Source organism: Lagenorhynchus albirostris, chromosome 4 (genome assembly GCF_949774975.1).
Source record: "Lagenorhynchus albirostris chromosome 4, mLagAlb1.1, whole genome shotgun sequence".
In the NCBI taxonomy this organism is placed as follows: Eukaryota; Metazoa; Chordata; class Mammalia; order Artiodactyla; family Delphinidae; genus Lagenorhynchus; species Lagenorhynchus albirostris.
The window spans coordinates 114,253,799-114,269,354 of record NC_083098.1 but is presented as its reverse complement, the minus strand read 5'-3'; the positions used below and the strand labels follow the sequence as shown (position 1 = coordinate 114,269,354).

Genomic DNA, 15,556 nt, shown 5'->3' with positions numbered 1-15,556 from the left:
ACTCATTTTGAGAAGGTAGAACTTTTGAAAAAATGGAAAGGGACAACTAAAATACAAAAAAAATAAAAATTAAACCTTACCTATCTATTAACTTTAAAAAAGTATATAACAACAAAAAAAAAGACAACCTACAGATGGGAGAAGATATTTGCAAATGATGCTACCGACAATGGACTAATTTCCAAAATATACAAACAGCTCATACAGCTTAATATATTAAAAAAAATCAAAGACAACTTATGGAATGGGAGAAAATATTTGCAAACAATGTTACTGACAGGGATTAATTTCCTCCAAAATATACAAATAGCTCATACAGCTCAGTATCAAAAATTAATTAATTAATTAAAAACTGGGCAGAAGACTTAAATAGACATTTCTCCAAAGAAGACATACAGATGGCCAAGAGGCACATGAAAAGATGCTCAACATCACTAATCATCAGAGAAATGCAAATCAAAACTACAATGAGGTATCACCTGACATCAGTCATAATGACCATCATTAAAAAGTCTACAAATAATAAATGCTGGAGAGGGTGTGGAGAAAAGGGAACTCTCCTACACTGTTCGTGGGAGTATAAATTGGTGTAGCCACTATGAAGAACAGTATGAAGCTTCCTTAAAGCTAAAAATGGTTTTACCATATAAACCAGCAATCCCAATCCTGGGCATATATCCAGAGAAAACTCTACTTCTACAAGATACATGCATCCCAATGTTCATTTTCTTTTTTAAATGGGAAAACAATCGTTTTGTTTGTTTTTTAACATCTTTATTGGAGTATAATTGCTTTACAATGTAGTGTCAGTTTCTGCTGTATAACAAAGTGAATCAGCTATGTGTATACATATATCCCTATATCTCCTCCCTCTTGCGCCTCCCTCCCACCCTCCCTATCCCACCCCTCTAGGTGGTCATAAAGCTGATCTCCCTGTGCTATGCAGCTGCTTCCCACTAGCTATCTATTTTACATTTGGTAGTGTATATATGTCAATGCTACTCCTTCACTTCGTCCCAGCTTACCCTTCCCCCTCCCCGTGTCCTCAGGTCCATTCTCTACCTGTGTCTTTATTTCTGTCCTGCCCCTAGGTTCATCAGAACCATTTTTTTTAGATTCCATATATATGAGTAGAGTCTGTCATACAGAGTGAAGTAAGTCAGAAAGAGAAAAATAAACACATCCTAATGTTCATTGAAGCACTATTTACAATAGCCAAGATGTGGAAGCAACCTAAGTATTCATCAACAGATGAATGGATAAAGAAAATGTGGTACATATTGGGTTGGCCAAAGAGTTCGTTTGGTTTTATGTAAAAATAAAAGACACATTTTTCATTTTCACCAAGAATTTTACTGAACACTGTATTCACTAACCCAACAAACTTTTTGGCTATCCCAATATATACAATGGAATACTACTTAGGTATAAAAAAAAGGAATGAAATAATGCCATTTGCAGCAACATGGATGGACCGAGAGATTGAGAAAGACAAATATATGTGATATCTTGTGGAATCTAAAAAAATGACACAAATGAACTTATTTACAAAACAGAAATAGACTCACAGACATAGAAAACAAACGTATGCTTACCAAAAGGGAAGGGGGGGTGATAAGTTAGAAATTTGGGATTAACAGATATTCACAACTATATATAAAATAAACAAGGACCTACTGTATAGCACAGGGGATTATATTCAATATCTTCTAATAACCTATACTGGAAAATAATTTGAAAAATAATATATATTGTGTGTTTGTGTGTAACTGAATCACTTTGCTGTACACCTGAAACTAACACATTATCAATTAACTATACTTCAAATTTTTTTTTTTTTTTTGTTGTACGTGGGCCTCTCACTGTTGTGGCCTCTCCCATCGCGGAGCACAGGCTCCGGACGCGCAGGCTCAGCGGCCATGGCTCACGGGCCCAGCTGCTCCGCGGCATGTGGGATCTTCCTGGACGGGGCACGAACCCGTGTCCCCTGCATCAGCAGGCGGACTCTCAACCACTGCGCCACCAGGGAAGCCCAACTATACTTCAAATTTTAAAATGTTTTTTTAAATAGTATGAAACTGAATAAAGGAAAAAAATCTTTTTGAGACCATCTGGTTTTATACTTCAAAGAAATATATATATCAAAAGGCTAAACATTTTTTTGTTCTAAATGAAATACATTTAAAATTCCAAAGTATTCAATCCTGCATTTGATGCGGGAAGTTTATTTACCCTCCTCTGAAGCTATGGATTTTAATAATCACGTCACTGTTTGGTTAGGGAACCTGGAGCTCAGAGGTCTTTCCTGAAATGCTCTCTAGAGATCCAGCGTATCGATTTAGCCCTGTAAGCTTGCATACACTCCCAGCTATGTCCTCATAACATCGCAAGGCACCTAGGCAGCACTGCCAAACACATGGCTTCCCACAAGGGCCTACATTCTAAAGTACACTGACCAATCTTTCTCCTTTCACCTGAGAGTGAAACACAGAACAAAACAAAAAACTGCTAGGTCAGAAAATCTATCGTCAACTAAACTTTCTGGAATTTTCTAAACATTTCCTGCATTCATGTCTCAACAAACAAGGTCTTGAGTGTGTTTATTCATTAAAATTATCACCCAATAGACACCATATATTATCCATAACAGCTTTCAAATTTCTCTTCCTATAGTGAAGCATTTATGTTCACCAATACTACTGGAATTAGAATATCCTTAAAGTCTCCCAAAACAGCCAACAAAAGCACAAATCCCAATTGTAATCAATTTATTTTCGGTAGGACACTTTAGGGAAAAAATATATAAGCATCAAATGTTACTTTTACAAATGTTAGTTACAACTGAGTATCTCTGAGATTCAAGCTCTGAAACAAGGTAATTTTGTATACAAGATTACCATGTCTAGACACTGTAAGTTCCAACTTCTTACCCTCTCAGTTCCTCTCACACCCCACCCCCACTTAATGGGCAGGTGCTGAATCTATTTTAAGAAGGAGCCAGAGGGGACAAGGAAGAACAGAAGATATGATCACAAAGTGAATTCCTTCTTTTGAAGAGTGTGATTAAGTGCCTACTATGTAACCAAACACTGTGCAAGATGTTAGGAATGGAAGCCTTTGTCCTAGGGATTTCAGAGAAGACAGGCACACAGGACTACAGAAAGTGTGATGTTTGAGGGACAATAAATGCCACAAATATGAGGTTTTGCTGATGAGAAACCTGAGCTGGGGCTCTACGGCAAAAGGACATTTAACCAGGAGAGGAACAAGTACAAAGACTTGAATGTGTGAAATATAATGTTATGTTCAAGGCCTATAGTTAGGAAGAATTATACCACACAATCTGAGGGACAGTCAATATGGTGACAAGGAGGTTGAAGAGTAATCAAGAGCCAGATCAGGAATATTAAATACAGAGTTTGATCTACTTCCTATAGGTCAATGGTTTTCCAAACTGAGTTCTTTAGATAGCAAGAGTTCACAGAGCTGTTCAGGGCCACACTGGCTGAAAAGGGGGTAGGTAGGTGGCCCTATGAGTCCCCACATTGTATCCATTTCTGCACTGACCAGATGAACTTCATTTTAATTGTAAAAACTTTGCAAGGAAGGTGGGGTAGGGGGTGGTGCTTCCACTGCTTTAACAAAGTTCAACAATAGGTATCCATCAAAGGGTATTAAGAAGGGAGTATACATGGTTATATTTGCATTTAAGAATGAGCACACTAGAGCACTTTAAATTGACCAGCAGGTGGAAAAAAGAATAAAAGAACAGAAGCAGAGGGAACAATTAGGAAATGATTAATTCATGCAGAAAGGAAATTAAGAGTGGTAAGAATAAGTAGAGGTGTGGACAAGCTGGATTTGGGGGTGTGGGTGGAAAAGAAAGTGGTAGAAGTTCCTGTCCAACAAGTTCAACGTTCTCAATGCAGTAAGAAGCAAGCTGGCTGGAAGAATTTAAGGAAAGATGGGTGTGTACATGTGCAAGTGGGGGAGGCATTCAAGATCTGGAAAAGATGGCAAAGGTTGTTTTTTGTTTGTTTATTTAACTTATTTATTTATTTATTTGGCTGCACTGCGTGGCATGTGGGATCTTAGTTCCCTGACCAGGGATTGAACCCATGTCCCCTGCAGTGGAAGCGCAGAATCTTAAGCACTGGACTGCCAGAGAAGTCCCTTGTTTTTGCTTTATAAAGTCCCTTTAAAACCACCACTAAGATTCAAGGACTGTATGTGTTCTTGGTTAAAAATTACAAAATTGTTATACACATATACAACATTAACTATACGATCATAGATTCTCCCAGAAACCCATTACTTGTTCTCTTAATCTTTTCAACATTAAAAAAGCCAAGAGAACAAATTAATTTCACACTTTGAGGAAAAGGTTTGGTTAGAGTAACATCTGTAACAATGGGTAAACATTTCTAGTGCCTTTAGCTGCACTGCAACTTTCTTTCAGTACACAAAGTGTTTTCACCAAGACTCTTTCATTTATGCTTAAAATATCCTATGAGATCAATAGAGGCAACTGATGCTTCACCTTTTGATAGGGAAACCGAAACACAAGAATGGTGAAAATAACTTTCATAGGGTGCAGTCTATTTTAGCATGGCTGACTCGTTCCAAACTCAAATATGTGTCATATGTGGACAGGCACTCATGCCAAAAGTGTTAATAGTGTTATTTGTGAATTTAGGGACTGCCAAAGTTCTCAGCAGAGTCCCATGAGAACGTCAATAGTCTTCTATAATTCACTCTCTTGGGACATAGAGACCATGAGACCAATCTGGGCCTTATATGCATATAAGACAAGATACCACAGGTAACAAAGATTTTGCTTTCATATGGTTCAGTCATGACTTGTATTATAATGAGGCATGTATAATGGCGAGAGTAAAGAAATGTATAAAGAAAGAATTGTAGCACTGTTGTTAATAGAAAAATAAAATTTTCTCTTTTAAGTATACTTCTAATAATTTAGAAAATGACATTTTATTAAAAATAAGAAAATATTTAATAACAAATAGATGGGTAGAAAAAATAATAGTTTGAAGGGTGCAGTTTGAAGAGCACTGCCTTGGATGATCTCTAGGGTCTTTTTTTTGTTTAAAGTCTTATGACTCAAAGGATAAATTAATCAGGCTTGATAGAACAATGACGATGGATTTCAGTTTATAAGACTGGCCTATAAGGAAGGGATAATTGAAGTCTTAATTTTAAAATGTAGGTGGTGATTTAAATTTGAGAAGGCAAAAGGCATTTTCCTTCTGAAAAATAAACAGAAAATAGGTACAATGATAGAAATAACTGTTCCATCTCAAACTACTGAAGAGACAGAAAGATGACATTTAAAATCAGGAAACATTGGGCTTCCCTGGTGGCACAGTGATTGAGAGTTCGCCTGCCGATGCAGGAAACACGGGTTCGTGCCCCGGTCCAGGAAGATCCCACGTGCCACGGAGCGGCTGGGCCCGTGAGCCATGGTTGCTGAGCCTGCGCGTCCGGAGCCTGCGCTCCACAATGGGAGAGGCCACAACAGTGAGAGGCCCGTGTACCGCAAAAAAAAAAAAAAAAAAAAAATCAGGAAACATCAATAATCACTATAGGTGGGAGAATCTAAGCATATAGAATGACCCTCTTCCAGTTTTACCAATGCTTCTTTGACCCTTTCTAAACAACTTAGATCTGTTTCATGAGAGAGGGTAAAAATGTCCACATTAATTAGAAAAATGGCTATAAGACAGTGTGAATGGGCAAATCCGAAACTTCTAACTCTATTCTCCCCAAGCAATCTGGCAAAATACAAATCAGTAATATTTCCTACAGATGGCATGGGGAGCAGGGGATGGGGAGCTGTCAATATGGAGATGTGGAGCTAGTCCAGGTTCTGCCAATAACTAATGACATGAACTTAGGGAAGTCATGTATCATTTCTGGGTACCCTATTTCCTATAATTTCCTATAATGCCAACACTTCATTGGTCAATTTAAAACTTGAAAAATCTGACATTTCTTCTTAATCTCCTATGTGCTATTAGCAGTTAAATCATCATTTTTCTTTAAAACATATCAAATCTCTCTTCCCTTTTCTGCCTTATCTTTATTATCATAATCCATGTTCTCAACCTCACTCCGAAATTCCTCCAACAACTTCCACCATCTCCCTACTCTTCTCAACTTGTCAAAATAATAATATCGCTAGAGACCCGAATTAACCTTGTTACTTACCTCCTCCAGTTGTTCCTCAATATGTGTACAATGGCATGTAATAATCTTTAGACTGGCGTTAGGGTTTTATAAAAATTGACCTCACCTATTTTTCCATCTCCTTTCCCACTACTTGCCAACTCTGTACAAGGCTGCCTGCCCTCACCCCTTTCCTAGTGCACTCCCTGCCCTTAAAGCCAACATCCTTATTTTACTCTATCTCATGCTGTTTCTCCTCCACTTGTGTCACTGGGATGTCGTTCCTTATTGTTTATTTGTTTTATGGCTGATGGTGTGAGGCTACATGATTGTGAACTGTATAAAAATAACTTTAGAACTTTTTCTTTGGAGTTTTTTTTTTCTTTCAGCTTCATTGAGGTATAACGACAAATAAAACTAAAATATATAAGGTATACAATATGATGATTTGATATATACACTGTGAAAGAATTCCCCCCATCAGGTTAATTACTGCATCCATCACTTGACACATTTAGGTTTTTTTTTTTGTTAAATTGTTTTGGTTTTGTTTTTTGGTGCGAACATTTAGGTTGTGCTCTCTTAGCAAATTTTAATTACACAACACAGTATTGTCAACTATAGTCATCATGTTATATATTAGATTTTCAGACTTTATTCATCTTATAACTGAAGGTTTGTACCCTTTTACCAACTATCCAAATTCTTCTTCTCCTTCAAGATCCAGACCACAAGCTTCCCCCTTCCTTCATGAAGTCTTCTCTACCTGTTTTAGTCTAGATGGGCCTTGCCATTCTTTGAACTTCCAAAGTTCTTATCTGTATCACTCACTTGGGTACCTGGGTAAATGTTTATTGGTGATACGTGATCAAGCTGTACACGATGTTCTGATTCTCTTTGAATCACTCTGAAAAAACTACTCTAGGGCTTTGTAGTATATTTCTCATCTACCTGAAATGCTCTTCCCCCGTGTAACTTTATGGTATGCGTGTATTCCTTTTTCATGTTTTTACTTAAAAAATAATTTTACCCTGAGGTCTTTTCTGACTACTCTATCTTCAATTACTAACTCACCACGCCTCCAATTTCCTTTTTCTACCAAAAGTTTTATGCTTAGCACTTCTTGGTATTCTACCTACTATGCACTTTATTTATGTCTGTCTCCCACTCTATAAATAAGAGAGACTTTGTTTTCCTCATTAATGCACCCCAGTTCCTAAAGAGTGCCTGGTAGTTGACAGGTGGTCAAGAAATACTTTTGGAATGAATTCATTATTAAAAAACGAAAAGCAAGATTAGTAACAGTGATTAATAATAATAAACAAAGGCTAATATAAAATTGAGAACTTATTATGTGCTAGGCCCTGCCCGCATTATCCATATAACATTACATAATTCCATTAGTATTTAACTCTGACATATTTTCCTCCTTGCCAAATAAAACAAGGCTTAAAGAGGTTAAATACTGTTCCCAAGAACACACAGCTAATAGACATTATTAAAAATGAGCCCCCGGCGTATTTAGTACTGAAAATAAGTCCCTGGCTGAGCTTATCCAACTGTAAAAAACTAAATGCAAAATTAGATTCTTTTTTGGATATGAGGGAAGAACTCCTTCGGTAGTCACTTGAAAATCTTTTTTTTTTTTTTAATAACAGCTGATATTTTAATTTCCTGTCCTCTTTTCTTGTTAGTAATTTATCTTATACTTTTCCCTAAACTTTTACTCTTCCTTACTCACCCTTCACCACCAAGAAGAGAAAATCTTCTGACTAATGTTATGACTTCACTAAAGAGATAACAATTCTATCTTAAAAATGCGTCTCAGTTCTCATGTTAAGGCCAAGTACAGAATGAGTAGCCACAGTCCCCACAGTGAGAGGTAAAGCAACCACTAAGGCAGGAGGGGAAAAGCAAAGAATGCTTTATTCATAATTACCTAAGATTTTCCAGCATGAGAGGGGAAAGAGGAAGTCTATTTTCAGTGACAATGATTACTCTAAAAACATTAACATGTAAGGGGAAAATTTTCATTCTGAGAGTTACTACTGTGCTGAGATCTCTTTCCCTTACACAGTGACTTAAAATTCCCAGGGCAGAGAGGTAATCTAGGCAGATGCACTTGCCCTGTGTCTTGAAAATGGCAACATCCAGGGATCATGGGAGTTTAACTGAGGACACACTGGAAAGGATTTCTCAGCACCAGGTCAGTCTCTAAGAAGTATCAAGTGGCAGAGCGGATACTTATATCCTCAGGCATCTGGAGTGAGGGAAGAGATTACAGCTACACAGGCTTTTTAGAAGATCTGCTATGCTGAATGTATAAACAAGATTCAGTGAAACTAAAGCTAAATTATCTGCTAAAGAGTTATAGATGGAAAAAAAAAAAAACCTCATTCTTCCTTTTCTCTAGCTAACGTGCATTTTCTTTTCTACAATGCATCCACAATTTAAACTGGTTTACAGTACAGGCAAAGGTATACATAGTAGAATTCATTCTAGTGTTCATCTTAAATATTTTGGGGAAAAAAGATACATCAGTTCTCTACTTCTATATGTCTATATAAATGATAGTGATGTGATAAAAAAAAAAAACCTTAAAAAAAACCAAAGAAACCCTTTAGGTTGGGACACTCATTAGCAAAACAAATTGATCTTTATTAAGATCAACTATAAGAACATAATGAAAAAAGTATCTTTCTCTCAGTACCTCTATTTGTATTTTCAGAAAAATCACGTGAAAAAAATCACATAGGCTCTCCTATCTGTCGTTTAGATCTGTCGTTCTAAACTTTAGTTCTCTGTTCGTTCTACGAAGCCAAACTGTCATGAAACCCAGCTGCCTAGGTTCAAGAGGTACTCACTTTCAGACCAGCAAATAACCACAGAATAGCACTTTTTTTGGGTCCTCAACAAGATTGAGACAAAGTGGCCATAGGTGATGTCAGAATGGAGAAGAGAAATACTGTGACAAGTGGTTAGAGATAGCACCTTCCTCCATGCTTATTATTATATTTGAATGGCTCTTATCTCTCTTTTATTAAACTAGCAAACATTAAGAATCTGATGAAAATCTACCTTTTCTTCAGAGGAAAAAAAAATGTATGTATCAGTACTTAAAAGTCAGCACACAACTTTAGGGGATTCATAGACCTTAAAATCTAAGCCATGCATACTAAGCACAGATAATAGAGGTATCTGAGAGAGTACAGAGTAACTTAGCGTTGGAGGTTGTAAGAGAGATTGACCATTAAACTGAGAACAAACTTACACTCGCAAACAAGCACCCACTGTCCCCAGTGTCTTACCAGCAGCTCTATCCCTCACTGCGCCTCCTGGGTCATGGCCTGTTGGCTGCTGCGGAGCCCATCTCCTGCTTCCACCCGTGGTAACTCAACAGGAGCGAGGGCAAGTAGACAATCTTGAGAGGGTCTGCTGCTGAATGGTGGCCAGCCTGGAAAAGATACAGTTTGAATATTTTTAAGTTAGCAAAAAGGAACACAGCATGTACATCTGGTATGAAAGCTATTGCGTATCATTTAAAGGTTTCAGGTGCCTATAATTGGATATTTCCACTATGCCATTGGCTGTGAAAAATACGGGGCTGGAGGATCTTTCTCAAATCAATGAAAGTCCCAACTGCACCACAGTATTTGTCTAATAGTTGTAGAGCAGTTTGCAATATCCAAAGCATCTCTGCTCACATCAGTTTGTGATCACATCTTGATTGTGATAATCAATTAGGTTTGAGACCCACTGGCTTGTATTACTTCATCTGTTGAATATAATAGTTCTCAGCCTTGGTTATAGTTATCACCTTGGGTGTAAAGTTGAGGCCTCACGCTCAGAGATTCTGATTTGTTGGCCTAATATGAAGCCTTGCTCCCCAGGTGTTTCTAAGGTGCAGCCAGGATAGAGAATCATTAGCATAACTCCTTCTACTTGTTGAGATGTAGCACTAACTTAACTCATAAATAGCAAATGTCTATTCCGAATATACCACATCAAGACAATGTGTTAAGTGCTGTCGGAAAGGTAAAGCATTATAACATGTGACCCTGTGCTCAGGGGCTTTAATTTACCTGGACACATACTTTCAAAAGATCACATAATAAGATAAATGCTTTAAAAATATAACCAAAGTAAGCCTTCACTGGTCAAAGATGTAGTGAAAATCTTGAAATAAGAGGAAAAGTTTAATGCATGAGGAAAGGCTTCTTCTGAGTTTTAAGGGCAGGATGAAATTCAGAGAAAGAGAGAGGCATAGAGAGAGACAGCACTGTTTTCAAGAAAAGACACAGCTGCAAGAATATGCAAAGTAAACTGAAGGATACCTAAAAAGCCCATTCTGATGGGAGGGTTACTATAAAGAGCATTAAGAGAATTTGGAGAGGCGGTTTTGACCTGGAATGTAAAGAGTACTGGTAAAATGACAAAAGAGTTGAGCCATTTTCCAAAATATCTGGAAATAGTATCTGAAATAGTATTGGAAGCTGCTGAAGGCTCATGTCCCAAGAGGTCTTAGTAAATTTACTGGGTTCTTAGTAAATGCCAGACACCATGCTAAAGCACTACATATGTTAGCTCATTTAACACAAACATCTGGAGAGGTAATTATTATTATCCCTATTTTACAGAGTCAGAAGGGGGGGGGTCACTTAATTTTCTCAGTTACATAGCTAGAAATAGTATGCTGAGACTGGGGCATGCCATTGTTTTTTAGCAACATGGCATCATAAAAGTAATGTATTAAGATTTAGGGTTTTTAAAAATTGAGATATAACTCACATACCATAGAATTCATCATTCTGAAGCATATAATTCTGTGGGTTCAGTATATTCAAAAAGTTGTGCCATTACTGCCACTATCAAATTCCAGAACAATTTCATCACTCCTGAAATAATTCCAGTACCCATTAGGAGTCAGTCCTTATTCATCGCTCCTCTACCTAATTGACCTTCTCTCTCTAGGGATTTGCCTATTCTGGATATTTCAGATATATTAAATCATGAAAAATTTGGCTTTTTGTTTCTGATTTCTTTCACTGAGTGTAATGTTTCCAAAGTTCATCTATGTCTTAGTGTGTATCAGTACTTCCTTTTTATGTCTAATATCCCACTGTATAGATGTACCACACTCTATCTGTTCATGATAAATATTTGGGTTATTTCTACATTTTGGGTATTATAAATAGTGCTACTATGAACATTCATTTACAAGTCTTTTTCTATTGTGGTAAAATATGTGTAACATAAAATTTACTAATTTAACCATATTGTAAATGTATAACTCTGTGGCATTAAGCACATTCACACTGTTGTGCAACCATCACAACCATCTCTAGAACTTTTTCATTTTCTGAAACAAAACTCCATACCCATTAAACAACTCCCCATTCTCCCCTCTCCCAAGCCCCTGGCAAACACAATTCTATTTTTGGTCTCTATGAATTTGACATTCGAGGTAGCTCATACAGAATCATATTTGTTCTTGTGTGACTGGTTTATTTCACCTAGCATAATGTCTTCAAGATTCACCCATGTTGTAACATGTGTCAGAATTTCCTTCCTTTTTAAGGAAGAAGAGTATTCCATTATATGTATATACCACATTTTGGTTTTCCATTTATCTGTTGATAGACATGGGTTGCTTCCACCTTAAGGCTGCTGTAAATAATGCTGCTTTGAACATGTGTGTTCATTGTTTATAAGTTTTTATATGGACATATGTTTTCAATTCTCTTGAGAGGAAAATTCCTAGGAGAATTGCAAGGTCATATGATAATTCTATGTTTAACCTTTTGAAGACTGCCAAACTGTTTTTACAAAGTCTCTGTGCCATTTTACATTCCCATCAGCAACTGTGTGAGAGTTCCAATTTTTCCAGACCCTCATGAACACTTGTTATTGTCTCTTTTTTTAAAGCCATCCTAGTGGGTGTGATGTAGCAGAAGATTTAGGGGTTCTAAATCATTAAATATAAGATATTGGCTTGGGACATCCCTGGTGCCAGCGGTACAGAATCCACCTCACAGGAGATTGGTTCAAGATGGTGGAGTAGAAGGATGTGCGCGCACTTCCTCTTGAGAGAACACTGGAATCACAACTAACTGCTGAACAATCATCGACAGAAAGACACTGGAACTCACTAAAAAAGATACCCTACATCCAAAGACAAAGGAAAAGCCGCAAAGAGATGGTAGGGGGGTGCAATCACAATAAAATCAAATCCCATAACCACTGGGTGGGTGAATCACAAACTGGAGAACAATTATACCACAGAAGCCCACCCACTGGAATGAAAGTTCTGAGCCCCACGTCAGGCTTCCCAACTTGGGGGTCCAGCAACAGGGAGGAATTCCCAGAGAATCAGACTTTGAAACCTAGTGGGATTTGATTGCAGGACTTCGGCAGGACTGGGGGAAACAGAAACTCCACTCTTGGAAGGCACACACAATGTAGTGTGTTCAACAGGACACAGGGGGAAGGAGCAGTGACCCCATGAGACTGAAAAAGGCCTACCTGCCAATGTTAGAGGGTCTCCTGCACAGGCGGGGGCTGACTGTGGCTCATCGTGGGGACAAGGACACTGGCAGCAGAAGTTCTGGGAAGTACTCCTTGGCATGAGCCCTCCCAGAGTCGCCATTAGCCCCACCAAAGAGCCCAGGTAGGTTCCAGTGTTGGGTTGCCTCAGGCCAAACAACCAACAGGGAGGAAACCCAGCCCCACCCATCAGCAGACAAGCAGATTAAAGTTTTACGGAGCTCTGCCCAATAGAGCAACACCCAGCTCTATCCACCACCACTCCTCCCATCAAGAAGCTTGCACAAGTGTCTTAAAGATAGCCTCATCCACCAGAGAGCAGACAGCAGAAGCAAGAAGAACGACAATCCTGCAGCCTGTGGGATGAAAACCACATTCACAGAAGGATAGACAAAATGAAAAGACAGAGGACTATGTACCAGATGAAGGAACAAGATAAAACCCCAGAGAATCAATTACATCAAGTGGAGACAGGCAACCTTTCAGACAAAGAATTCAGAATAATGAGAGAGAAGATGATCCAGGACCTTGGAAGAAGAATGGAGGCAAAGATTGAGAAGATGCAAGAAATGTTTAAGAAAGACCTAGAAGAATTAAAGAACAAACACCTAGAAGAATTAAAGAACAAACAAACAAACAGAGATGAACAATTCAATAACTGAAATGAAAAATACACTAGAAGGAATCAATAGCAGAATAACTGAGGCAGAAGAACAGATAAGTGACCTGGAAGACAGAATGGTGGAATTCACTGCTGCAGAACAGAATGAAGAAAAAAGAATGAAAAGAAATGAAGACAACATTAAACGCACTAACATTTGCATTATAGGGGTCCCAGAAGGAGAAGAGGGAGACAAAGGACCCGAGAAAATATTTGAAGAGATTATAGTAGAAAACTTCCTCCACATGGGAAAGGACATAGCCACCCAAGTCCAGGAAGCACAGAGAGTCCCAGGAAGGATAAACCAAAGGACAAAGATGCCAAGGCACATAGTAATCAAACTGGCAAAAATTAAAGACAAAGAAAAATTATTGAAACCAACAAGGGAAAAATGACAAATAACATACAAGGGAACTCCCATAAGGTTAACAGCTGATTTCTCAGCAGAAACTCTACAAGCCACAAGGGAGTGGCATGACATATTTAAAGGGAAGATCCTACAACCAACATTACTCTACTCAGCAAGGATCTCATTCAGACTCAACAAAAAAATCAAAAGCTTTACATACAAACAAAAGCTAAGAGAATTCAGCACCACCAAACCGGCTTTACAACAAATGCTAAAGGAACTTCTCTAAGTGAGAAACACAAGAGAAGAAAAGGACCTACAAAAACAAACCCAAAACAATTAAGAAAATGGCAATAGGAATATACATATAAATGATAACCTTAAATGCGAATGGATTAAACAGTCCAACCAAAAGACACAGACTGGCTGAACTGACACAAAAAGAAGACTCATATATACACTGTCTACAAGAGACCACTTCAGACCTAGGGACACAAACAGAGTGAAAGTGAGGGGATGGAAAAAGATATTCCATGCAAATGGAAATCAAAAGAAAGCTGGAGTAGCAATACTCATATCAGATAAAATAGACTTTAAAATAAAGAATGTTACACAAGACAAGGAAGGACACTACATAATGATCAAGGGATTAATCCAAAAAGAAGATATAACAATTATAAATATATATGCACCCAACATAGGAGCACCTCAATACATAAGGCAACTGCTAACAGCTATAAAAGAGGAAATCGACAGTAACACAATAATAGTGAGGGAATTAACACTTCACTTACACCAACAGACAGATCATCCACATAGGAAATTAATAAGGAAACATGAGCTTTAAGTGACACAACAGACCAGACAGATTTAATTGATACCTATAGGACATTCCATTCAAAAACAGCAGATTACACTTTCTACTCAAGTGCACATGGAACATTCTCCAGGATAGATCACATCTTGGGTCACAAATCAAGCCTCAGTAAATTTAAGAACACTGAAATCATATCAAGCATCTTTTCCGACCACAATGCTATGAGATTAGAAATAAATTACAGGGAAAAAACATAAAAAACACAAACACATGGAGGCTAAATAATACATTACTAAATAACCAAAAGATCAATGAAGAAATCAAAGAGAAAATCAAAAAAATACCTAGAGACAAATGACAATGAAAACACGAAGATCCAAAACTTATAGGATGCAGCAAAAGCAGTTCTAAGAGGGAAGTTTATAGCAGTACAGTCCTACCTCAAGAAAGACGAAAAATCTCAAATAAACAATCTAACCTTAAACCTAAAGGAACTAGAGAAAGAAGAACAAAACCCAAAGTTAGTAGAGGGAAAGAAATCATAAAGATCAGAGCCAAAATAAATGAAATAGAAACAAAGAAAACAATAGCAAAGATCAATAAAATTAAAAGCTGGTTCATTGAGAAGACAAACAAAATTGATAAACCTTTAGCCAGACTCATCAAGAAAAAGAGCAAGAGGAATCAAATCAATAAATTTAGAAATGAAAAAGGAGAAGTTACAACAGACACCACAGAAATACAAAGCATCATAAGAGACTACTACAAGCAACTCTATGCCAATAAAATGGACAACCTGGAAGAAATGGACAAATTCTTAGAAAGGTATAACCTTGCAAGACTGATTAAAAATCTTCCAACAAACAAAAGTCCATGGACCAGATGGCTTCACAGGTGAATTCTATCAAACATTTAGAGAAGAGCTAACACCCATGCTTCTCAAACTCTTCAAAAAATTGCAGAGGAAGGGACACTCCCAAACTCATTCCACGAGGCCACC

General features: G+C 37.6%; 1 protein-coding gene across 2 annotated transcripts in view; it reads right to left on the bottom strand.

Annotated features, from left to right (window-relative positions):
* TET2 (tet methylcytosine dioxygenase 2) overlaps positions 1-15,556 on the bottom strand; it is a 133,677-nt gene that overhangs the window by 78,869 nt on the left and 39,252 nt on the right. For both annotated transcript variants that reach the window (XM_060148538.1, XM_060148539.1), the window contains exon 2: positions 9,495-9,640. The gene's annotated coding sequence lies outside the window, so the exon portion shown is untranslated. The remainder of the gene's footprint in view (positions 1-9,494; positions 9,641-15,556) is intronic.